Source organism: Apis laboriosa, unplaced genomic scaffold, assembly GCF_014066325.1.
Source record: "Apis laboriosa isolate Shangri-la unplaced genomic scaffold, ASM1406632v1 scaffold74_cov149, whole genome shotgun sequence".
NCBI lineage: Eukaryota > Metazoa > Arthropoda > Insecta > Hymenoptera > Apidae > Apis > Apis laboriosa.
In genome coordinates, this window is record NW_025224330.1 from 1,328,042 (window position 1) to 1,354,948 (window position 26,907).

The window sequence follows — 26,907 nt, forward strand, 5'->3', positions numbered from 1 at the left end:
AGAAAGTTGACGCAAGATGGTGCGTGGAAATAATTATAATGAAGTTTCAGAAAGATGACGCTAGTGTAGCTAAAGTCAGCGAAATTTATATTCATGGCAGTACATCCCGCGCTGTGTTATTGACATTCGAGAAAAATACAGAACCACTATACATTATTTCCGAGCAAACCAACATATAATACGTTATATAAGCTCATTGGCGATACCCTTTCGACAGCATGATGTTGTTTCAAGGAGAGATAGAGCAGCTCTGTGTGTTTGCATCGTATGTCGCATAGTCGGGCAATGTTTCGGTGACATAACCTGGATGGTACAGTACATAGCTGCATAACCAGTTTTAGAGGATGACGCTCTGTTTACCAATCATCTTAGAGAAGACATGGTTGTTCTGTTTGGTTATAGTCCGATATCATTCTCAAATAGTAAGTTTTTAAATAAATAATATTTCTGAAGTGATAATTCTTTTTTTCATTTTTTTATCGAAAAATAGAAGTAGAAAAATAGAAATAGAAAAATAGCTGAGATTAATTTGACAATTTCGAACCTATGATAATTTGTAATTGAAATTTTGCTTACTTAGGAAAAGTAATTAGCTCTCATTTTAATCTAAAAACATAAAATCAGTGATTATTACTGTGATGGTTTTGTATAATCATCGAGGGATTTAGATTGAAATAGAATTTTTTTGTTTAATCTTTACAATCGTCATGTTTAACTTTGGAATAAAGTTAATTTAAAAATATTAGATTTTTCGTAATTAATTTTTGTAAATTTTAATTCATTTATATAAAGATATTTCTTATATAATTTGGTATTTGACAATACCAAATTAGTTGAAAAATGTTTTTGTTCTCGAATATTATGACAAAACATTTAAGAAATGTACAAAATTCTAATGAACTTTATTAAATCTTAGACCAAATGTATCTCATTCTTTTCTTTCATCTGTTTCTTATTTTATTATATATGATTAAAAATTCGTATTACTATATATGATTAAAAAATATATACATATTTTGTGACAATTCAAACAATAATTTTATTTTAATTTAAATTAAAAATTTAACTTTTTATCAGTAGGATAATAATTTTAAAATGTATGATATAAAGAGATTTTTTTGTCTTTCTGGCACAATTAATACGTACATATAAATTTTAAAACACATCATTTTATTTAATTCCAGAAAGAAAGTATATTCTATTAAAATAGATAAAATTAAGTCAATCAATTTTCATAGAAATAATGTTAAGAATTAATTTTATCGCGACTCAAATTTAGTTCACAAAGAAAAACTATTAAATTAATCCGTTTATCGAATATTGATTATTTATTTTCAAACAAGATAAATATTAATAATCTGTTTTATATTCAATATCTGTTAGACATTTGAACTTCGACAACATTTAATCTGACCTTCAATTATTATTCATTGAATAGTCTTGAATTGAATAGTCTTTCGATGTTAAGATGATAAGCCATGTATTCTTTCTTAACGAGATTTTACCAGGATTTTATTACTTTCTATTTTTCTGCATCAGTTGAAATTCTTATAATAGTTTTGAAATAATTCTTATTCTTAAGTGATATTCATAAGAGAAAAAGAATAAATATATTTTTAATTTATTTGCATTTTTGATTTGCATTTTCAACTTTTTTTTTAAATTTTTTTTATTTAATTTATCATCGATATAAATTAAAGAAATTCAATCGTTAATATTAATCAAAGATCGATATTTTTTTTTAAATACCAAAGTTAATCAGAACTGCTAATCTAGATATAATCAAAAACATCTAAATATCTTTTAAAAGGTATGGGAGAAAAAATAGACTTCGAAGAATAAATTTTATTTTATACAATCCACAAACATTTTTATTTTTCATTGAAAACGAAGAAGAAAATTAACTTTTCTTGATTCAATATTCTACGAGGAAAGAAAAATAATGTAAATCTCATATCGTGTTTAAAAACTGAATCAAATTTCAAGTTTAAATCAATCGAGAAATAAACAGAAAAAAAATTAAACAGAAAAGAAAAAAAAGAGTAAATCTTAGTAGATTCGATATCGTATGAAAAGATATAAATCTGTATAGATAATAATGTGATGTTCATTAAATGTACAATTTTTAACGTCTGTAAAATTATCAGCCATTTTAAGAAAAATAATAAAAAATAATAATCTCTTCTTTTTCCTGTTTCCTCTCTCTTCGCTCTTTCTCTTTAATCAAGACGTATCTCTAATGCAAGAGACACAAGAAACCAGACGGGGAACTTATTTCGCACGGCCTTCCCCCGGAGAGAGGACTTCACCTTTTTAAACCCCAAAAAGATGCAAGACTCCGTACGAGCAGAAACCAATTTGAAGACTCCATTTCGGAAGAGCACGCTTTTAGGTCAAGTGGACTCGGACACCGGAAGCTGAGCGGGTTATCTTCGTTATCTGAAGGGATAAGACGAAGATTAAGTCGATACATGTGGAACTTTATAATCGTATTTTGGAGTTTGGTTAATTATTTGAAAATCTTTGCCATTATCAAAATCTTATCAATTATCAATATTATTTAATCGTATACTTTTTAGGGTATATTCATTCCAGATCTAGTATTTTTCTATCGTTAAAAAATTGTTTAAGTTTCGAGAGATGAAGACTCGAAAGATGGTTTCTCGTTTCATTTCAAACAAATTTAAGATCGAGATATTAATATTCGAAGATCATTGAGAGGAGGTGAACATTTGAATCAATCAGATAAGAAAATCTGAAATTATAACATGACTTAATAAATATCTTTTGAATATATTGAGATGATTTGAGAACAATAATATGTATTTTGAACAATACAATGATAAGGTAATTTATTTAAATTCGGAACATATTACATTTGCGAATTTCTACACGTCCATTATGAGCCTCTAATTATCTATGTACGATTGTTACATTCAGCATTAATTCAACGAATGTCTCGTATCATGCATAATCAATGACTACTTATATAAATTCCAACACGTATACATTTGAATTAACAACTCGTTGAAAAACTTTTAATATTTAAAAGTTTAATATTTAAATATTACTTCGAGAAAATCAAGGTTATGATTTAAACGTTGCGTTCATTAATTTAAGAATTTAATTTAAGAATTCTGTTAACAAAACATCATTATAAATTATAATGCACCTTATTAAAAAGAATTAATTATTTTTTTTTTTTTTTATAATATACTTCTCTTAATTGCAAGTTTAATGTAATTACGAAGTCACGCAAGTTTTATTAAACGAATAGAATTTTTTAATATAATATAATTTCAAGAATTGAAAATAATAGAATGAAATGTATGCACAATATAATTTTCACACAATTTTTGACCTGATCTTAATCTTACGAACTATGAACTCTGGTGTTGAATATTTTTCTCGTTAATCAAGGAAATTAAAACGCAAATATATGTTTGTAAATTGTAATAGTTCTCTATGTAAAGTTTTCACACAGGATTAATATTTCACGAAATTTTAACCGATGTTCGTGGATTAAATTTTCATTTATATCACCATCACGCGTTGGATACAGATAAAAATATTTATACCTGGAATAACCATGGATTATATCCTCAACCGCGTTGCATTTTTCAATGAAGATTAAACACGCTTATACAAAAGAAAAAGATGATGCAATACGTTTAAATTAATCCTTGCACAACTCACTTAAAAATGATTGCTTATTCAAATAAGTATCACGATCTAAAAAAAAAAAAAGGATCAAATAATTTAGGATAACTTATTATAAATAATAAGTCGATTTAATTTCTCATTATGCGCATAATGCGCATAAATATTAACAAATATTGATATTTTAATATTTTAATATTTTAATGAAATTAAGAAATATAGTAATTTTTATCGTATTTCGTATAAATATCCACCGATTATCGATCTTGACAAAACCAATGTCCCTGTGATTACGATCTTAACTTCCGTCAAAAACATTGACGTCCATCGCTACGTCAATGTTGCCCGAACATTCGCGTGACCGTACGATATAATGAATAAAGTATCGGTTAATCATCACGAAGACCTTTTACTTTCTCCGAGAATGAAATATATATAATTCTGAGAATGAAATATTTAAGATTCGCCGATCGAAATAGAATATTACTATTTGAAATCGAGTAGAAAACGGTCGTGTGTTTAGTTGGTTTTTCGTCGATTAATACGACGTAGCTGGATACGCCAGCTTTTGACGCATCATCGACAATACGCGCCGTTTTCATCTACCTATCCCGTACCGCGGTTCGTTTGTTGCCGGAAATTGAAATTTTCATGTCGGTCTGTGCCGCGGATCCGAAATACTAATGGATCTGAAATAGCGGGAATAAAATGGTTGCGCGTCGGTGCCTTAATCAACGAGCTCTCCCGTCGCTTTTTTTATTTTTCCCTCTCGTTTTTCCCTTTCTTCTATACTTTTTTTTCTTTCTCTTTTCCTTTCTCTCTTTCTTTCTTTTCTTTTCTTTTCTTTTCTTTTTTTTTTCTTTTTCCTCTCCGGTCTGTTTGGAAACGAACGTGGCGGTGAAACGAAAGCACCGATATAAAACGCACAGTTAATTCTCGATTTCGGTGGTGAACCGTAATCCAACGGGGCGAGAGATCGAGCTTCATTTCCGGTTACGGGTCCGGGCAATCAGGAATCCGGCTAAACAAAGACCAGTCGGCAATTTGGCCGAGAAATCTTTCGGGTCGGTTGTGAACCAACCACGGATAACTCCATTACGAAGAGAGAAAACGAGTGGTATGTTGAGATGGAATGGAATTTCACTTAGCTTCGAAATACGAAGCTGAAACGTGTTAGGAAAGAGTTAGATTAGGAATGTTTAGTGCGAAAAGAAAGTTAAAAGTGATCAAAAAGGAAAACGTAAGTTCGATATGTTGGTATAGGTTATGATAGAAGTTATCTCGTTAATATCGCGAATGGCATTTCTAACGAGGAATTTCTAGCAGGATTTCTCCTTACGACACGTTCCACTTGTCACACGTTCATCTTCTGTCAGTCAAAAGTATACAGTAATAGTTGGAATATATGGTCATGAATTTGTCCGCTTATATGGTATCCCCTACCACTTCCTGATATTATTGGCAAACTTCAGTGCCATCTAAGATCTGCATCGACGATGATTTAATTAATATTTAATTATCAGAACAGGAAAAATATAATTCTTCTTTTATATTTTTTGTAAGATTTCTTTATTACTATTATTACTATTATTACAAAATTACTTTAAATTACACGAGATACGATTATATTTTATTTAATTCTTTCTAATTGAATAATAATTACTCTCTATTTCACTCTCATCATTGGCGCATGCGCGGTAGAACGAACCAGTGTCAATTTCACAGTGTATTTAAACTTAAACTAACCTATTTCATGACTTAACCGTATTATTTCCGCCAACTGTACGCAATTTCTTCGCGATCAATCACTGATCACCCACACTTCGTTTAAAATAGGAAGGAAATTGACGCGCCGTTGCGTTCACAGCTCCCCGATTTCTATTTACGAAGTTTATTCGACTCGATAAATGCCGATTTGCAATGACGACTGGGTACAGTCGGCTTCAAAGTGGCGTAAAGTCACGGCCGCCTCTCGTTGATACGATTTTTTCGATTCTGCCCCCCCAGCCGGCCTGCAAATATTTTGATTGGATCCGAACGAGCATCAACACTCCCGCGGGTGGTCCCCCATGCAAATTGTCTTCGTAAACGTTCTCCTCGAAATAACCGGTATGTTTTTCCCCGGTAATGAACATTCCAACCTCGGCTAAATGTCGTTGGGTTACTCGACAAAACTATAAAGGGAGGAAGTGAGAAAAAGTGACAAACAAGAGAGAATAACACAAGCTTGGATCCCATGCGAGGATATTCTAGAGCTACCCCCAGGAAAGCACATTGCAGTTCCATTTCTAATCCCGACGTAACAAACGGAATATAACCTCACTCCGCAAGTTTCAAAAACACGAAACTCTCTAGTACACGTTCCACAAACTAACGTTCAAAAGTTTTCTACGGTTACTCTGTCGTTGCTCGCATTTTTCTTTAATGTATTATCAACCAGTAAATCCATTATTTTCTACTGCATGAACTATGATGTAAATATACATATATTTTTTTTTAATTTTTTTAATTTTTGATTTTCATTCTGTTTTCAGGTAACTACGTTTTGTAAGCTGTTTGAAATTCTAGTAATTTCTCCTTTAGTAGGTAATGTTTTTTTATAATATTTTTTAAAACGAGTAATATATAACTTAATATATAACATTCTAAATTTACTTATCTTTTATTAAAATATTATTATCTTACGAAAAAAAAAATATATCATCCATCATTGCATCTTTATTTTATTTGGAAAAAAAATTCAATTTATAAATCACAGAAAAATTCGAACATCATGGATTTAAGATTAACAAATTAAGACGATACAAATTTAACGCAAAAAATAATCAGTGATCCTAAATTTTCGTACCATCCATATCCATCCATTGTATACATTCTCCATATACGTGTGTGTGTGTGTGTGTCGGCAAGCTTTCTCCTCGTTTTTCCTATTTTCAGCTATTCTCTACGGAAATCTTAGCAGAACATGACCGTGGTAATACGAGTGTCGCGCGAAGCCAGACGGGTTGCAGAAGGCAGGCGTTCCTCTCTGGCTTGTACCGATGAATACAGGCTAGACAGAGAAATATAGAGGGAGAAGGTCGAGCTGGGGTGTGTATCGGAGAGAGAATCACGGACTCTGCTAGAAAGAGTAGGGGATGTTGGTCGGAGGAAGAGGGAGAGAGGGAGAGAGGGAGGGGAGTACGGTCGAGCAAACGCGGTACGATCGATCGGTACTCCAGCAACCAGCGGGGGGTTCCCCGTATATAGACGAGTTCTTCTGCTCCCTGCACCACCACACCCACGCTTTCTGCCTTCTTTCATCCTCCGCATCGCTCATTCTCTATCTCTCTCCATCTCTCTAACACTCGGTCTGCGTCATTCACAGTCGCTCGGTTTCTTCGTAGCTCTTCGCTCGTATTACTTTTTTCCTTACGACGATTCTTTCGTTTCATCTCTGTCTCATTCGTTGCTCCTCCTCTGTGACGAACGACGGACATAAGCAGAAGCAGCTGTTCCAACAGTCGCTTTTCTTTTCTCTTTCGACGTCTACTGCCAAACCTTCTGGACATCATCCCCGCTCCCCGCAACTTTCGTCTGTGTCCGTTCCCATTTTCTCGCCGGAGAAACCTCGTCTTACACTCTCTTTCCCCTCTCGTTTTTCGTTACATGTGCGTTACATTTGTGTGCGTGCGTGCGCGCGCGCTACCGAGGAATCGTAACGAAGTCGTAATGAAAGACCCTTACGGTCTCGCGTGTCATAAAGTGTGTAGAGGGTTTTGGAGAGGGGAAAAAATGTTCGCGGCGGAAAGTTGAAACGTTGCCCGTCTAATTTCCTATTCGTTAGAGGGGAGAAGTTGGATGGATTCTGTTCCTCTCGACGTCTCAATGGTTACTGGTGTCGTCCAACGAGATGCATCAAGCGCCACCATATGATGATTTATCACTATTATAACAAGATAATTTTCATTTAACTTGGTTGGGATAAAAAAATTAAGCAAATTATACGCGAAATGGAATGCTCGTTACGTAATTGGTTAGAACTTGTACGCAAATACAATAGTTATTAGGATAATGAAATTAAGAAACAGTTAGTTAGCGTGATTTTTGGAAAATTTATTTACCACGAGTTAAAGTAGATCTAAGTATCGAATTAATATCGAAAAGAGAAACTCTTCGTTTATCTCCTTTAATTCCTTATACATTCTCAAGATAAAATCCGTTCGCTCTAAGAACGTGTTACACACTATCTCTGTTTCGATCTATAAAATAAGCTTCTATAATGTACAAGTTGAAATAAATTTAAACCAAGAATAAAGATAAATAAGATAAATTTATCCACGTAAAGTTTTTTCTTGGTAAAAATAAAAAAAGAAAAGAAGATTAAAAGAGATAACGAAAAGAAATTTTTATTTTTATATCTTATCAAGAAATTATCTTTAAGGAGAAATATTCAGAATAAAGAGAAATCGCGAAAGAGACGATCGTAAATGCAAGAAATTTGTTTTCAGTCGGTCGGATAAGGAAGATGTATGTAATGGCTTCTGAGAGTGTCCGTTGACAGTGGATTCGCCGAGATTGTACGGAATCTTCTCCCCGTTCCACTTTGGATTTCCGTAGTCGTATCAGCGGCTTAGAGACTAATCCATTTACGCTTTATTGGTCGAGACCGTGTGGCCTTTGGCCGAACGAATTTCCGCCATCGCCACCTTCGACCCGCCGCCATAGTATAATAACACTCTCGCGTCGCCCGGAACAAGGAAACGCTGTTTGTTCCTTATTATCCCGTGAAATATTGGCCCGAGAGCCGCATACCGGTCGGTAAAAGCTCGACACGATACGTTCGGTCGTCGACTAAATTATGAGTGTCGCATTTATAAATATTTCCACGGTTATTCATCTGTGACGAGATCGAGATCGTTCGTAGCAAGGAATGAATATCTTTTTTTTTTTAAAAAATAGCGCTAAGAAAAGAAATATAGTTATATATCATAGTCAATTTACTTTGAATTAAATTAAAGGAAAAAAATCAAAGAAGAATATTTAATTAGAGAAAGCATTTGCTCTTTAGTTCTGACATTTTCTTATTGATTAGAATTATCTTAATAATCTGAAATATCGTAGCAATAAATATTCTTCATTATTAAATTTTTCTTCTAATTATAGTGTTTAATAATTAAAAGGAAATTGCATGGATTATGACTAATCTATCATATTTTTAATTTCTATCATACTATTATATTAAATTTGTTTTATTATTTGAATATCGTTTATTCTTCGATTGATCGAACGCAGTGACGGTACGAAACGTTTCGTTACCGGAAGTTCTCCAGCAAAGGCGTGGAAATATTCTTAGAAAGTTCACCGTGAAATCGATTGAACCCTGCGAACATATATAAGACAAGAGGAAAGTTTTCGACACGAATCCCATCTAACTATTTCTCTTTATTCCTTAATTAATACAATAATAACTTCGATCGTTCTCGATGGTCGCTCGAACTTTTTGATCATTCTAATTGAATTTTTCTTCCCTTTTCTCTCTCTCTCTCTCTCTCTTTTTTTTAATTTCTTTTTAATCAAGTTTGACCTTATTCGACACATTTCGCAGTTTCAATAGCGATACTTATCGAAGCGAGACGGTGACAAGCCGCGTCATAAAATATTACCAATATTATCCTTTGAATTTTATTCTTTTCACGCGGAGAAGATCGAAGTTTGCTTAGACATCACTATGACTTCTGATAGGCGGGAATAAAATATATATATGTATATAATTTACATGAAAATAGTAAGATTATAAAATTTAAAAATGATAGAAATGTGATAATATAAGAAACTTCGATCAAAACCGTGAAGATTTTAATTTATTTATACGAAGTATAATGTATAATTCTTGTATATCATAGATATTTATATACATCACGGAAACCACAAAAATTTTTTTACGATTTAATCACACCACATTAACACGTTAATTCTCCCTATAGAATAACTTTCTATCAACTTTCTCCATCACAGATTATTATTTCGGTTATTTATATATATTACTCACATATATTTATCATATACATGAAAGTCGAATTGACGAAAGTATAAAAGTTAAAACTATTTTTTTCTTTCTACTCGCATTAATCCAATGCTTAAAATAATCAGGAGAAAATATAAACAATAAATCATTGTTTTCCAACGACAGGGAACCAACGAAAGCCACTTAAAACTCAATCGATACTCACGTTCTCGTAATTCGAGTGGCTCCGTGATCGCGGCTGTGGAACGTCATTTATTTCTTGGTTCGATTACCGAAGCTAAGTGTCGGTAGCTGTATTAGCCTTATTTCCGTCAGGAACTTGGGAAAGGTCGGGTCTAGGTCGCATGCCTAGATCTGCGCGAGCGATCGAGCACCTCGATGTCGTAACATCGACTTTTAATGAAACGTCTCGAACGCTGCGCCGCACCGTGGCATATTGCACGATCTAAAGGTTACTCTCGCGCATTGAAGTTCGATTTGTAGCTAAGTTATATCGTTGGATAGAAATTTTTTAGATTATTTGTATTATTGAAGTATTTAATTATAGTAAAGTCATTGTCAATTTCCATTCAAAAATCTATCATGAGTTTCTATATAGAGCTATTACATTATTGTAATACTTATTGACTCGGCACTACGAGGAATGCTTTGTGACTTTTCTTTTTCTTGGGGATCATGTCGTGAGAAAGAAAGAAAGAAAAAAAAACAACTTTTCGTGCGCAAATGATGTTTGCCAGTGAAAATTGAGTAACTACATTCAATAAAGATATTTTAGAAAGTATATATTTAAACAATATTCTTTTAATGAATATATGCTCGAATCTGTTACTATTTTGAAATTAACAAAATCTAATGCAATTATTATAATGTTTTTTTTTTTTATTATATATTTTAATGTTGAACATGTAACCAGAAAAAAAAAGGATTGCATGTGTGAACGTCCTTAATCAACTGATCTTTTTTTTTTTTTTTCTTAATATCCGGCGATCAGTGTTACACGACGAACACAAGTTAGTTGCACGGTTCTTTTTTACCGCCATAATAGTGATTCGCAAGGTGTCGATGTCTAGGGTAAAAAATATATAGTTTAGAAGGTTTGAAGGCTTCATGCTTGAAATATTTATCAGAGACTTAGTGAGATTTGTGTGCATTTATACACGAACAGAAGTCGATTGATACACATTTCCATATGCACCCATGTAGGAGGTAATCGGCTAATATACCAGGATCTGATAGCGCATATTATTAACGCGATTTGCCAAAGGAGCATGCATATTCACGGTTCTTTGATCTATCAGACACACTAAGCATTCCATGAATATTTATGTTCGCACAATTCACTTGCGACTTGATATCGCAAACAAGTGTTGTAAATTAAGTTACTAGCTATATACACGTCTCTATTTGCAATCAAAATGTTTGCGTTTTTTTAATAATATATATACAATTTTTTATGTTGTATAATCACAATATATAAATTTTTTCTTTTTTCTCTTTTGTAATAGATTTTTTAAGTATTAAAACACTTGCTAATCTCGTATAAAACGTGACAAATATTGCAATATAGGAGCGTGTGAAATACATGTTAAAAAATTTAAGACCATCCCTGTCTTTGGTGTCAAGTTCTTGGACACTTCCTGTCGATGAAGTGTTTCCACAGAATTCGGGTCGCAATCAGGACGTATGAAATTTAATATCGGAGCGTTCGTTGAGAGTCTATCGGATTTGCATTTGATAGCCGAAAATTTTTGTCAGCGTTCTTTCAATCCGGCTATAGTAATCAACCGAATATAATATGTCGATATTGAATGTAAGACAAATATATATTTTTTTATTGTCATTAATATGTTATTCAAAACATTAAAAAATCGAATATTGAATAAAACTTGGATAGGAATCAAATAATCAAATCGATTATAGAAAATTAAAAATTTATTATTTTTATTTTCATTGAGATTTTATTTTTCATTGAATAAAATCAAAGCATCATGATAACAATACAGGATAAATTAAATTTTAAAAAACAATCTTTTCATCAAAATTTTTTCTTTTCTCTTTTTTATAATATAATTTCTATCGTTTTTAAAATAACTTCGAAAACTTTACGAAACAAATTATAAATATAAATCTAACAATCTAATAATTACAAGTAATATCGAATATGTTTTATTCATTTGTAAATTTTGTTACAAGAACAAAATTTCTAACTCCAGTTCTCTAACGAATATATAAAAGTCATATGATAACTAATATAAGTTAGTTCTATCTGAATCGCGAGAGCAATTATGTTTCTCCATTGCTCCTCATCAATTTATTAACTTAATCCCCCGAAGAACAATGTAAGTACTGTCAACGCGCGACATTTCGTTCTACGTGTATGTAATTTCAATGGAAACGAACAATGTAAGTTGAAGAAATTAAACATCGATATTCGAAAGGTACGTGAATCGGAGCCTGTACAATAATTAACTTCGTTCGATCGTCAAACGAGGCCGCATTGTTCTTTCGCGTTCGTAAAAGGAAAAAAAGAAGAGACTTAGAGAATGGTGGAAGGACAATGAGGGCGCCACGATAGATCGTAATGGCGGCCCTCGCAAAGGTTTCTCTGATTTTAACCTTTTCGCCTCGGATAAGATTCGGTTAATCTGTTTAAATTTCAATCAATGATACACGGTCTTATATATCGGCCAATCCTGTTATATAATTAAGCAACACAATGTAAGCAATTCTTTCGCATGTTGAAATGAATTTCTATGGTTTTTTTTTTAAACTTATTTTATGATACATTCATGTTTTAATCATGTTTGTGTCGTAATTGTGTCGTTCTTCTTTTTTTTTTCCCCGTTTTTGTTCGTTTTTTTTTTTGTTCTGCAATGAATAGGAAACAGAAATGCCGTAAAATTACAAGCTGTTAACCTTAATTGATCTCTGCATTTTTGTCACCACGCACTGCTTATTAACAATACTTCTAGATCAAGTACGCTTGTACTAGAACATCGGACAACTTTGTTTTCTCGTTATTACAATAATTGATATTTAAAATGATAATGAAATAAATTGAAAAAAAAAACAAAGATTACCATTTTTAAGAAGCTTCTATATAATTACGAAAATTCGCTATACGTTCTGGATATTAATATACAGTCTTAAGAAATAAATGATTAAAAGTTGAACTTTATTTAATTTCATAGAAAAAATTAGAAATTTTAGTAGAGTTTCAAAATCAGAAGAGGTACATTAAATATTTCTCACTTTAAATATAATTGTATAATAATTACGTTAAGATTAAGATTTGACTTAAGATTTTTTTTTTTCTATAATTAATCTTTCATTGTTAAATGGTCAATAAAAAAGTGATGAAAAATCTTTGGACGAATACCATTGTGTATGTTAATAAACAGTGATGGTAAGTTGTCAAGTAGAAAGCTAAAAAATGTGAAAGAATATATTCACAGTGAAGATGTAATGGATAGTTTCACATGGGTAAAAAAAAAATATCGATCGATATACGAAATACGGATTCAGGTCTCCGGGACATTGGAAGTCAGCCAGAAAGTGAAACTACTAGCTCTTCAGGTTGCCTATTGGCCTATTCGCGATTATTCGCGAGCGTGATGTTTTCAATTCGGATAATGGCACTGTTCTGGAGGTCGCTGGAATATTTTAGCAAAGCCACAATAGAATTGAAAACGTGTGACAAGTGAAATCGAGCATATATTTTTACTGTTATAACAAAAAATTAAAATTATGGCGTTGTTTAATTTTTTTTATAATTACAATCTTTTTTCACACTTTTAAAATCTGATATTCCGTTATACAAAATCTTGTAAAGAAATTTCTTTTTTATATTAATTTTATTTTATTTATATTGAATTTTAATATAGAAGTCTATGAATATTTTTGAAATTTTAGAAAGAATCATATTAGAATCATAAATTCTTTCCATTATCTTTTGAATGTTATAATATATCAATAACAATCGAATGTCGAATGGAAATTTTTGAACTTTAGCATGTTTACCGATACTTGACACATTCTTATAGGAAATGCAAATTTTTTGCATCATTACCTTGAGGGAAATTATCGCTTGTTACGAGGTTTAAACCGGACTCGCCGCTGTTAGCAAGCGACGAGCTGAACAGAAACATTCATACCGGATGGGACAGCATTAGTATTTATTAACCTAAGGTCGTCCCCTAATTGACGTAATTACCAGCTCGAGATATTCCGTGAAGATTGGGAAAATTGCTTGTATCAATGATATATACTTGCTTATCGAGTCATTAATTAGCGTTGGAATTTAATTAATCAAAATTGAACACCTTTTTTTTTTATGATCTTTTCATATTTTACGAAACTTTCACGATCTTTATTTTCTTTATATTTCATTAATAACATAATTTTTCTTCTTAATTTCTTCACAATATATGACTGATTCACGATTGACCGTCTATTTATTACTAAATATAATTATCTATCTATTTGAAAATAACGTTCTTTTAAATTTTCTTTTTTTTCCCATTATTAACCGACGAGTCGGTATATGCCAATATCAGTAAAAACAGCTCTCCTATTTCCAATTACCAATTAATATACACAATTTATATGATAATGCAACGATCGAGAAGAACAATTGCCATAATTGTTCTCCCCTTTTCTATCTACTCTATATTCAATTATCGATCCTTTCTTTTTTAACAATCGATAAAACACAATAATTTTAATATTATCAACATTTATTCATGTTACAAGACATAATTGTTTATATATTGACGATATATTAAAATTTTCGTCATCCTCTTTTTGATAATTAATCAAATATAGATTACAGAAATCTAAATCCAAATCTCAATTAGCGAATTTACTCGCGAAGAGTTAATAGCATGTAACGTTGGTAACCACTTTTCGACATGTTCCTCGGTCGGTAAACGACATTGTCGTTCCGCGTGATAATAAATCAGGCTCCCGGTCATCATTTATAGCCGTTAGTTAACGACACGAGAACTACAATTATTTTAATGGTCCTGTCTACCGGCTGGGAATTCCATCTGGTTTTAACATCAATGCCCATGACATCGACGAGATGGCCGGATCCCATCGATAATCTCGCAGTTAGATGGAATTTATTGATAAAACGCTTATGTGCGTATATTGGCGCCCTCAGCGCACACCGGATCGGTAAGTTGTTTCAACGATACACGTGTATATTTCGTGTTACGAATCATCTGTGTAGAATCGCCATGATTGCAATATGCATATACCGTATGTATATATACAGGTATAGGTACGGTGCGTTTGCATTAAAACGATCGTGACACGCTTCAAACGTTCCTGGTGATCGATGCTCGCAGACCATCTAATTTACACGCATGCAACAAGGTAATGGAAGCTTGTCAATATTGTCGCGGTTTACGAGATGAACTTTATGTTTGAAGTTGACAATTTGGAATTAAAGGAATTGTGTACATATTGTTATGAGAATTATAAATTGAAATATCATTTAATTATAATAATGGGTAAATATGCAAGGTTATATTTATAAACATAAATTGTTGAAATTTCTTAGAAAAAGATTATTTATAATTTTAAATGAAAAAATTTGTTTTTTTCTCAAAAAGATTTATTATTTAACGATTATTTTAAGATTTATTATTTATATAAATAAACATTTTTACTATGTAATATATATATTTAAAAAGATCCTGACCAGGTGTTTCCATTTCATTTTGTGAAAAATAATCATGTAGAGTAATTCGAATCGTCGAAAATCCGACTTAATCGTTAGGACCATTTTCTAAAATAATTTCTATGAAAATATTTGTACACGATTCACGTTGTTCGTGTCTATTGCACTTTTCCTCCCATATATATTATATTTACCTTATATTATATTATATTTACCTTATTCATTTAGATTCAGTTTGTTTCTTCATTCTTTTTTCGTTTCTTTCTTTTTTAGTCGTTGATGATCTATTAGGTTAGGTTAGCTTTCTTAGCTGTGTCTTCTTTTTAAAAGAATTTTGAAAAACATCAAATACAATTGATCTGATATAATGATTCATTTAAAATATATGTATCATATATGTATACTATATGCAAATAAATGTATGCTCATATAAAAGTGATTATATTTGTTGCTTAATATTTAATGTTTGATATTAATATTTGTTATAAAATATATGTTTTTCTTATATTTATTTATAATATATAGTTTTACAAAATTTTAAAAAATAATAAAATTGTATATTAGTACAATTAACGAAATTATATTTATAATTATTTTAACATTATTAATTACATATTACATAATTTTCCAAAATTTTTTTATTTAAAGATATTCTATATTTATAATTTTAATAATAGAAATCATCATTTTCAAAAAAATAGTATGTGAAAAAATGAACACAGAGCAAAAAAGAAAAGTGCACGAAAAGTAATAGTTTCGTTTTGTATGAGCATGATAAAAGCTTACTAGTATGAAACATAGGAGCGTATCATCGCTTAGAAAAAAGAATAGTACAATCGTCCTAATACGTTACTTCTACCTCACCAAGAGACTATGTATATTATAGACCACAACGTATGCATGTAGGATGACCTATTTTAGTCTTTAATGAACCTTTCTCTACAAGTGTATCGAACGAAAAAAAGAGAATTTCAAAGAGAACTTCATATAAAAAGCTTTAAAGATGAATATATGAATTAAATATTCCTATACTTAAATACTTCTATAATTATTGTATTTTTTTTTCTTCAATTTTTTTATCATTTTATATTATATATTAACCGTATAATTAGCAAGTGATAAACTTTTTATCGTAAAAAAATATTAATCTGATAAGTAATTAGGGAAAAAAATTTTTACACCAGAAAAATAATACTAAAAATAAAATTCCTATGATCTAGTAAAATCCCTAAAGTAACACAATTCCCTACTCTTTCGTTAAAACTGTGTCACGTGGTATCCATTAGTTCCGATTGCGATGCGTCGATTACTTAGCGTCTTGTGTTCATGGCGTCTTGTGTTCATGGCGAAGCCTGAAAGAAGTCTTGGGAGGAAGCCGTTGCAAGCCACCCTAAAGAAGAAGTATAACTTCCACGAACAATAGCCGGTCGTTATCTTGACCGGCGCTTCGCCGTAATTTCTACGAAAGCCTTGCCAGTCTCCTCTTTTTTTCCGCCATTCCTTTTTCACGTTTTGTTTTCTCGCCGTAGGCACGCATTGTACTTGTGCTGTATCCTTTCCGTGAACACGATCGCCTCAACAATGCACTGCCATTGACTCTCACTGGATCGTTGGATCAGAATGTGCAAGAAAAAAGAAGCAGATAGAAAGTTTCTGAGTGAGTGTTATATGTGGATTCTCCTCGTGTTTTCTAGCGCTTTACGCGAAGCAGATAGTTCGCGGGATTGCTACCATTTCGAGAAACGATTCGAGGCTACGATGAATGCCGTTGAATTCTCGAGCAAATTCGCGCGAAATCGCAGCAAAGTAACTTCCTGCTTTTAATACTTCTACTAGGAGTTGGTACATTTAGGTAGCTTGTGTAGATTGTGGTAGCATTTAGGTTAGCTTGAAGAGAATAAGAAAATAAACAAAGGAAAAACATCGAATTAATTTACATCAACTTTTAACATAATTTTAAAAAATATTTTTAGGTTAAGCGTTAATTAGTATAAGTTCAAAAAATTTCACAAAAATATAAAATCAAATTTTATAAATACAAGGTTAGATTATTATGTTTTTGAGTTAATGTTTTGAATTAATTTGAATTTTAATTTAAATTTAAATTTAGATTAAATTTTAAATTTTGAATTTAGAATTAAAATTAAATTTCTCTTTCACAATATCTAAATCTGAGATTTTAGAAACTCTATGCGAGAAATTATTATTAACAAAAGAAATTCAACAATTTTTAGTCTAATAATGCTAATAAAATAGATGATATGATCGAATTTTCATATATTCATAATATCTACTAATTATAATAAACTATGATCTAATAATTAATTTGTATGAAAATTACACGAAACTTATGAAGATAATCAAAAATCAAAATTGCAAATATCGGACTTCACGGATCATTAATCCATCTTTGTTTATATCACCGTTATCTCTGTTCCACGTATCTACAAATAATGTACCATTGTGCATGGATAAATCAGCTTTATCACAATACGATGAAAGAATTTTCATTTTTCTCCTTTTCTCTGATAATATATTCTATTCTCATTCCATGTACGTTTATATTTTTCGCGATGGTCCGTTTAATAATGTACCTATATTACTCTTCGAGAATCTCGAATCGAAAATATAGAATAGCGGTGGACAAAAGCGTATTGCATGGAGGAAAAGTGATCTCCTTAAAAATATTACGGCGTAGCGTGAAATATTGTCCGAGATATCGTGCATATGCTATCATTCATTTCGATGTTGGATCCCATTGTCCCTCCTTATCTGACGATCATCGTGATATCAGTCTATGAACACCGCGTTACTTTATTAGATCCGACTATTTTTACCATTCACCGAAATAACTGTTTCTGTTACATCCGTTATTAATTTTCAGGGACGGAATAGCGGTGATAAAATCGACATGGATTTTACGAGATTTATTTAATCGAAGAAATATATATGTTAAATTCGATTTAATAACAGAAAATTAATTCTTTATTTGTAACTCTTTAATATTTACGAATATTTCTTGCAATTTTATTAATATATTTATAATATTATTTATAAAAATCGAAAAATAATGAATCTACTAAATATATATATGCTTAAAAATATAATTGAAAAATTGCAGTAATAATTTTTACGATAATTACGTCGATCTTGAAATGAATATATGATTAAAATATCCCAAGTTAACAGTTTAATTCTTATTTATTGAATATCGCAATGTGAAAGTTCTTTAAAGTTTTCGTGCTTCAAAGTCGACATCTTAAACGATCTAAAATCGTTTCCGTTTCACGATCTCACAATCCAATTACAGTTTGAAATCGGCTATGATGGAGACCGACCCGATTAAAAGGGAGCACACTTTGTGCGTTGTTAACAAGTGGTGCCACGTGAAAATCCTCGCCTCGTTAAAATTACGTCAAAGGAGTTACTACATTCTCAGCCCTTCATTTGTCGTCGAAAATGAATTCCTTATTTTCAGTTTTCGAGAGCAATGATTTTATCATTATAGAAATTATAAAATCTAGACATTATGAAGAAAAAAAATTGTTATTAAATTGCATAAAATAATGGAATAGATTTTTTGTTGGAATTATTAACAATAAGTAACAAAATTTTTAAAAAATTTAACATTTATTTGAGTTAGAAATACTAATTTATTAAAAAAAAAATCTTGTATAAAATAACGCATTTTGTAAATAGTAAATTAATATGAAAATTACAATATTTCTTCATTTACACATAGTCAATTTTTTATTAACTATTTTTATTGACTATTGAATATTCGTTGCATTTTTTTTCAATTAATCATATTATTAAAAGATATTTATTAAAAAACTATTCTAAAATTTCATGTTTACGATGTTTACAATACACTTTCTAATTTTTTTTAATATATATTTCAGGTTAAATAATTATTATTACATTTGAAAATTTAATAATCACATTCAAAAACAAAAATAACAATAAAAATATTAATAATCTCCACTTACCATCCATCATGTGTCGAAGTACTTAGATGTTAATCTTTTGGAAAAATATTTGCCCAAGGTAACAAATAATGATTTGTCTTACAATCTTGTTATTCTTACCAAAAATAACCTAAAAGAAAATGCATTCACCACATACTTTTGACCCGCATCTCGTAGAAGAGGAGTGTGGCCATAATAAAAAGCGGCGCATAGATGCATCCCTGCACGGCAGTAAAGACGCCGGGCAAGACATCCAACGAGGGAGCAGCAAACCGTTCGGAATATTTCGTTTCTGGCGGAAGCGTGTCGGTGTTATCTCCGCCTCTGGCGTCAGTCGGAGCCCAACCACGTTCGACTCGTGGCGACTTTCGTCTGAATAATTTCTGGTATCTCATTGACCCATCTTGGGAACGCACGTAGAAGAGACGGGTTTCGAACGACAGCTTTGTGGCGCCTTCGCGATTAGAAAAATTAAGAAACCAAGGAAGGTTTAAGGATTAAGGATGGCGCATATATTCGAGATAATTTTGCATGCTGAGAAATATTTAAAAATGGCTATAAAAGTTGATGGTTGTATAATCATAGTTAAATCTAAAATTATCTGAAAGTCGATATTGTGTTAGGTCATTGAATTTGTCTTTCTAATGTTAATCGTTGGTAATATCATCGAAATTAATTGTTGATATTAATTTTTTATTGAAAAGAAAAATTCTTCAGAAATTGTTAATATTTAAATATGTAGTTAATTGAAAAATGATTAATTCGTTGCATTTTTTTTTTTCAGATTATAAGAAAGTAGAGAATATTCTTGAACTGTATATTTAGTTATTGTATATTGTGGAATTCTTAATGCCAATATAATATTTTCGGTATTTTAATAATGATAAAACATAGAATTTCATTTCAAATATATCATAACGTCATTTCGTAATTTCAAAAATATATTTGAAATAATTAAATAATATAAATAATCCAAGATACTGAATTTACATGTCTAAAAATGATATTTTATTTATTTTTATTTATTACGTGTAGAGAAAAATGCATTATGCATTTTATAACTGCATATAAATTCTGAAATATATGTTGCAACACGTGATTAATCAGAATTATGAACAATATATCTAGTTAGCGTATTCTACTTTCGAAAAAGATTACTAAAATACAAAAATGAATACTTGAAAATAAGGTCAAGCAGTATATATATGTTCATATGAACTTTTATTTTATTGTTCCTGCATTTAGAATGCACTTATTATCTAGCTCATGTATTATAATAAAGCTATATTTGCATCAAAATATAAATCATGATAAATTATATATATATATATATAAGTATCATAATAACAAAGTATAGCAAAATAGCAAAATTAGTTTATTGATATTTATTTTTTTGGTAAAATATGTATCGATATAGAAAAATAACAAAAATAATGCACTTTTTTGAAAATAATGACTTTGTAAAATTATAAAAAATTTCAAAAGAAATGTCAGGCAATCAAGATTTCTTATAAATCAACAAAATTTTAAAAAGTAAAAATGTGCATTTTAATAATTCAAAGTTTTTTCCTAGCTTCTTATGTATATATAAAATTTAATTCAGAGTTATCGCCATTTATAAGATTATATAATTAATTTCAAAAAGAATAAAACCAACTTTGAAATTCCAATATTATCTAAAAAAAAAAAGCATCAAAGATCAAAAAAGTCTTATTTTCACTACACATTTTATTTTAATTCATTTAGAAAAAAAAAGCATATACTAAATCTCAATAAAAAGATTTTGTTTTTGCAGTTACGTCAACAAAGCTCCATCCGTGACGTAGCACAAGGTCCTCAGCAATAACTTCCATCCGAGGTTCAATCGATAAAGCCTCCCATTTCGGTCAAGCCGAAAACACGAACCAGTTTCCCGGAATCTCAAACTTCTCTCTCTCTACTCTCTCTTTCTCTACTATTAATACCATTACTATTACTATTAGTACTATTATTATTACTACTATTTCTTTTCACAAAATTCCTTAAAAATACCAATAATCCATAATTTATATACATTTTATTTTATTATAGTTCAAATCAGGAGAGTTTTTTTTTTATTTTGTAAATTCTTTTTATTTTGTTAATATCTTTTGTAACATGCTGAAAGAGAATATAATAATCTAAACACGACGATACAGTAGAAACGATGATAGTGAAAAAAAAGAAAAAAGAAAGAGTGTAACACATGAACGAATATTGTATGAAGTTATAATTGTATTCAAAGGCGGAGGCGCTGCTGCCTCTCATTTGTTAAGCAAGTCGCGCATTGACGTCACATATGCTAGCTACAGAAAATTACAGAAAAGTCGGCTTCCATAAGAAACTCATACATTTTATTTTAAAATTATATTGATCATTAGAAATTAATTTATTATCATTTTTAACTCTTAATCATAAGTTGTATAATATAAGTATAATCATTGGATTATAGACAGCCATAATACTTTAAAAACAGTTTAAATTTTATATTCGATTAATTTTAAGTTATATTATTTTATTATTATAATTTTAATTTATATTTTGTACCATATATATTAAATTATATCAATGAATATAATTTATTATTTGAGAATATTTGTGTTATAAATTGTAGAATAAATTTAAGAAATATTAATCAAATATCAGAAAAATGATATCTGTCTTTAGTTATGATTTTTAATATTTTTTCCATGAAAATATTTAAATTGCAAGTAATTAGTTCTGACAGATGTTCCTACTATAAATAACATCAAGGATGAAGATGCTATTTGGCAAGTTAAAGTAATTGATTTTTTCGTTGCACAATTTTGAATTTTTTTTTATTTTTAAAAATTTTATTTTCGATAACATGTCGATAACTCTATTTCAAAATATTATTTTAAAATTAAATCTTCGTTAAAAAAAACTTTTAAAGGTCTCGTTATTTATACAACTTGTATAAATTGCACTTACTATGATGAAATTTTAATTAATATCTGATGGATTGAATTTCAATCGATTGAATCCATCCTTTATCTGAACATGAATCCTTATTTAAATAAAAAATCATAAATAGTGAGAAAAATTGATAATCTCTTATATGAATTCCAATTATGTAATATATTTACCATATAGAAAAACTCTATTTATAATGGAACGTTTTAGTACTCTATTAACTAAACTTTTATTGATTGAATCCACTTATTAACTAATTGAACAAAAAATCATAGGAAATGTGAAGACTGAATTGAGATAAATAGAGCTCTAAACTATTTATTTCTATTTGGATTTTTATGCACATAATCAAAATTTGAACCTGTTGAGAATTATATGTTACCTGTTGAGAAGAGATATACAAAATAAGCTATCTATATTAGAAATATTTTATTCAAGATTAAGAACATAAAAGAATCTATATGTAAATAAATTAAACATGCCAAATGATACATAAAGTATATTGTATTATAAAATGTAATAGTTTCTAGTACACTTTAATTAAAATCATTTAATTGTTCTTATAGAACAATATTTCTTTACATGGATTGTGACTCGCAAGATAATTTGTAGGATATAATTATTGCTGTCATTTTCATTTGAAATGACTTTCAATGCTCATTTATTTTAATACAATTGCATAATTATATTCCATAGCAGTACCAGATGTCTCGTTGTTTAATTTCAGAAAAAAACAGTATCGCTAATCATTTTGCGATAATAAAGTCGTATAAAATATTAAGTTTTTAAATTTCTCTTATAAAGAAAATATGAGGTTGCAAATTATTCGAATATCACAAAGGAGGTCGCAACTCAAAAAAATGGTTGAAGAATACAGCATAGAGGGATGATGATGCAGAGCAGCAGCCGCCGCTTGACTCTCCCGCTCTGTCTCACTCGGAAGTCCCGATGGTATCGACATACATTCACGGAACCTGGCTCGTATTTTTCGACGAGCTTCTTTGACGGACGCACACAACGCTTTCAGGCGAAGGGCGAGCACGGTCGCGCGCACCCGAATCTAGGTCATACTCTATGCATATGCACATAAATGCACTCGAATGCCCCAATGACCCAGTTTACGAATCCTGACGTAGTTATATCGTAGCCTCGACCCTATGACGTGCACTCTCCCCAAATCAAGGTAAACTTCCCCCGATACATGCTTCTATTCGTTATTAGACCATTTGTCTCTTCCTTCTTTGTTTCCTGTTTGTCGAATAGCAGTCCTTGGTGATCTCGCCGCCGAGAGAGGATCATCTTAACGAATGTTATTAAATTAGATGCAAACGTGGAATGATTTTGATATGAAGAATTATTATTGAATGAAAATTATTCTGGAAAAAAGTAGAATTTATTAGAAATTGATCTTTAATTTTATTTTTAAGAATAAATCAGATTTAATGAAAATTAAAAAGATCTTTGATATTTTTTTAATATCTTCCACAATAAACGATAAATCATTTATGTGAAAATTTTCATTATAAATATTGAAATTATTTTGCAATCCTTTTGAGGATCATGATTCACAGATTGCAAGTCCATGTTTTAAAAAATGATCAATTATAAAAATTATAAAACAAATTTCTTATAAAATATCCAAATAAAATCATATGCACATATAATTTATTTTCCTCCTTTTTCCACCAAAAAAGAATCGATTAATCGGAAATCGATCGAAATAGTTATATATTTTTCTATTCTATTCACACTGTGTACAACTTGTTAATGACTATACCACTATTTCCGCGTGAAACGCCCTCTTTCTCCAGAGTATTTACGTAATGACGCGGTGACCTGTTTCAACCGGCGCTTAAGTATGTAAATTGCGCGGAATTACTATTGTGTCGGCCGTGTTAAGCTTCTTATTCAAATTGTTGCTTTTAATCTTTTCCCGGTGGCCGATCTAACACGTTTCGGAACAACGTTGTCTCGATTAAGTTCCTTGTAAGCTAAAACCCGTTTTCCATTCTTCTCATATCTGACATCTGGATTTGTCTTTTACGCCTCATAAAGTTATAGTAGGACTTATAGCAATGATACATTCTGACTATGTATATCCAATATATATCCGATTGTATGTTTGAATTAATAAATTTCTTCTTAAATTAAGAATGAATACTTTAATATTTTTTTGAGAGAAATTATTAATCGTTTTCTATGAAAATATTTTTAAGTTATATTTTGTTTAAAACACAAATCAATTGACGAAATTTGTATATTTTTCACAATATATCAATCTAAAATAGTTAGCAAATTTGAGAGCGATCAGAGAAAGAGTAATCAGAGCTCTTGAGCCTTGAAAGACGACGTGTCAGCATTAAGATGGCAACATCGCAGCACTGTCCATGAGATATACACGATGAAAAACGATATCTGAACTTAGTGAGCGAAATAGTGTCGCCTACATAGTGCGATACAAGAGCAGCTCATTCTTCCATGGACATTTTACACTCCAGTTTTGAGTGCAACGCTTCGCACGAGTGCAACTCTGACCTAGAATTTTAAAGACTTATTTCTTACATTCGCTACTTTAACGTGACCATAATAAACCATAACCTTCGTGCACTGGATTCTAAAATGACAAAGCAAGTTTGAATCAGTTTTATTACCTTGGAATTATTATAAGTTTGCTATACAAAAATTAATTAGAGATTCCACTATAATATTTTTCTTCACTGATCTGTTTAGAATAGTTCTTAGAAACGTGAATAATTATATTCATTATAGTTACCTTATTGGTTGAATATACAATAATATGTACATAGATACATAGTATATTGAAAGATATATTTTGTAGAGTTCTTTTTTTTAAATGATCTTTGATTTAATAATTATTTTTAATATTCTATATTCTAATTAATATTCTAATTAAATTAATTCTTTTAGAATTGATTTAATCATTTAAAAAGAAATCAAGTCATTTCTTCATAATAATAAAAAATAAATATCTATTTTTTATTTTTGATATATCATCATCACGTGAGCCTAGAATTATTTTTTCTCTTATCAGGGAGATAATTCAATTAGGGATTTCATATGTATTTTCTTAATAGATAAACATCCTAATGGATTCATTACGCCTTGTGTCATAATTAATCTAGTAAGGCATGAAAAATACACAAGTGTTTTGAAAGTGACTTTGAACAGATGTCGAATGAAAAAAGGAACTATTGGTATTAGCTTACCTTCAATCCTCAGCCTCCAGTGTTTTTTCACTAAGGAGAAAGATTGAAATATGAGCTGCTCTAAGCTCTAGGCGGGCTATGCCTTGACTAATAGGGTGATCCTTTGCACGATACCAAAATACATTTGTTAGACAAGAAAATTATTAAAGAAAATTTTTGTAATCTTAATGAACCAGTTATATATTCATTTTGGATAAATTAATGGTTATACTTTTTTTTAATAATATCTTCAACGATAAATTAAATTTAATATCCTGCGTTTTAAAAGAAAAATAATATTATAAATGTTTTAAAAAGATATATCAAAATTTTACATTTTAAATATAAAATTAATAGTTGAATATAAAATTCAAATGGAATTTAAAACAATTAAAAATTTCAAAAGCACAAAACAAGACAAGAAATATAATATTACATCAGAAATACTGTATTTTCTAACCTCAATTTTTAAAAAAAGATTTAATACTTTTAAAAAGTGTAATAATTGAAAGACATTCTCATAAATTATAAAATTAAAGGAATGTTATTTCCAATAATGAATTGCCAACGTGAATTCACAATTTTTCTTTTTTTCTTTCTCATCATTTTGCATCTTGTTCTTGTTGCGACAAATGCTTTTCACTGCAAATGGAAAAGATATAACGAAGCGCGCGCAGCCTAGTGCTCTGTTCGTTACGTTCGCTTAACGAGTGCTTTAACACTCGAACTGTGTAACGAGTACACTTAACCTATCTGCATTGATAAACGTGTCGTTAAATTTTTGCAACCTTGATCCTAATCAAACAGATCGCGGTATTAGTGTCTAAATTGTATAGGAATTCTATTGAAAATAATATTTCAGTGTATTCAAAGTGTTCATCTTGTACCGAAACGTTTAACCTGGATACTTCGGGAAAAAAGAGAAAAATCGTTATGTGTATCACAAAACTCGGAGAAAATATTTCTATCATTCCCTCGTTGTCTATTTCTCTCGTTCTGTCTTTTTTCACCTTTTTTTTTTTTTTAAATAAAATCTGAATTTCACGTCATGTACTACGGATGTGATATTTTTGACACATTTACTATACTCTCTCGAATATCTCGTGTATATTACCGATAAAAACGGAACCAGATGTATCGACCGTATATTATAAAACTTTTTTTTTCACATTGAACAAGAGACACGAGAATTACGAGTGATTTTCAGTCATTTCAATCTCTACGTATTTATTTTTCAAAATTCCAAAAAGATTGAAGATTGGACAGGCGAAAAAAGTTATTGACTTGTTGGTTTTCGTTAGATTTTACTTGTTTCGTGCACCGGTAAGTCGAATCGACATGAAATGGATAGAGTGGACATTCGTTGCGCTTGACACGGTGAAATGCATTTCCAACGTGCGAATAATTTTTAGAAGAGTATGTATTGTG

The 26,907-nt window shown here is 30.3% G+C and overlaps 1 protein-coding gene and 1 long non-coding RNA gene across 4 annotated transcripts in view; both read left to right on the forward strand.

The window, feature by feature from the left end:
* LOC122719366 (ubiquitin-like protein 3) overlaps positions 1–26,907 on the forward strand; it is a 72,391-nt gene that overhangs the window by 32,544 nt on the left and 12,940 nt on the right. The gene's annotated exons all lie outside the window — the stretch shown is intronic.
* Positions 53–21,366, forward strand: LOC122719367. Of its 3 annotated transcripts, XR_006347572.1 has the most exons (5): positions 53–422; positions 2,229–2,847; positions 19,256–19,400; positions 19,499–19,707; positions 21,117–21,366. It is a non-coding gene; the product is annotated as an uncharacterized LOC122719367 (long non-coding RNA). The 3 variants fall into 3 exon arrangements; XR_006347571.1 differs by lacking the exon at positions 21,117–21,366 and having other exon boundaries at positions 56–422; positions 19,499–20,092; XR_006347573.1 differs by lacking the exon at positions 21,117–21,366 and having other exon boundaries at positions 56–422; positions 2,229–2,724; positions 19,499–20,092.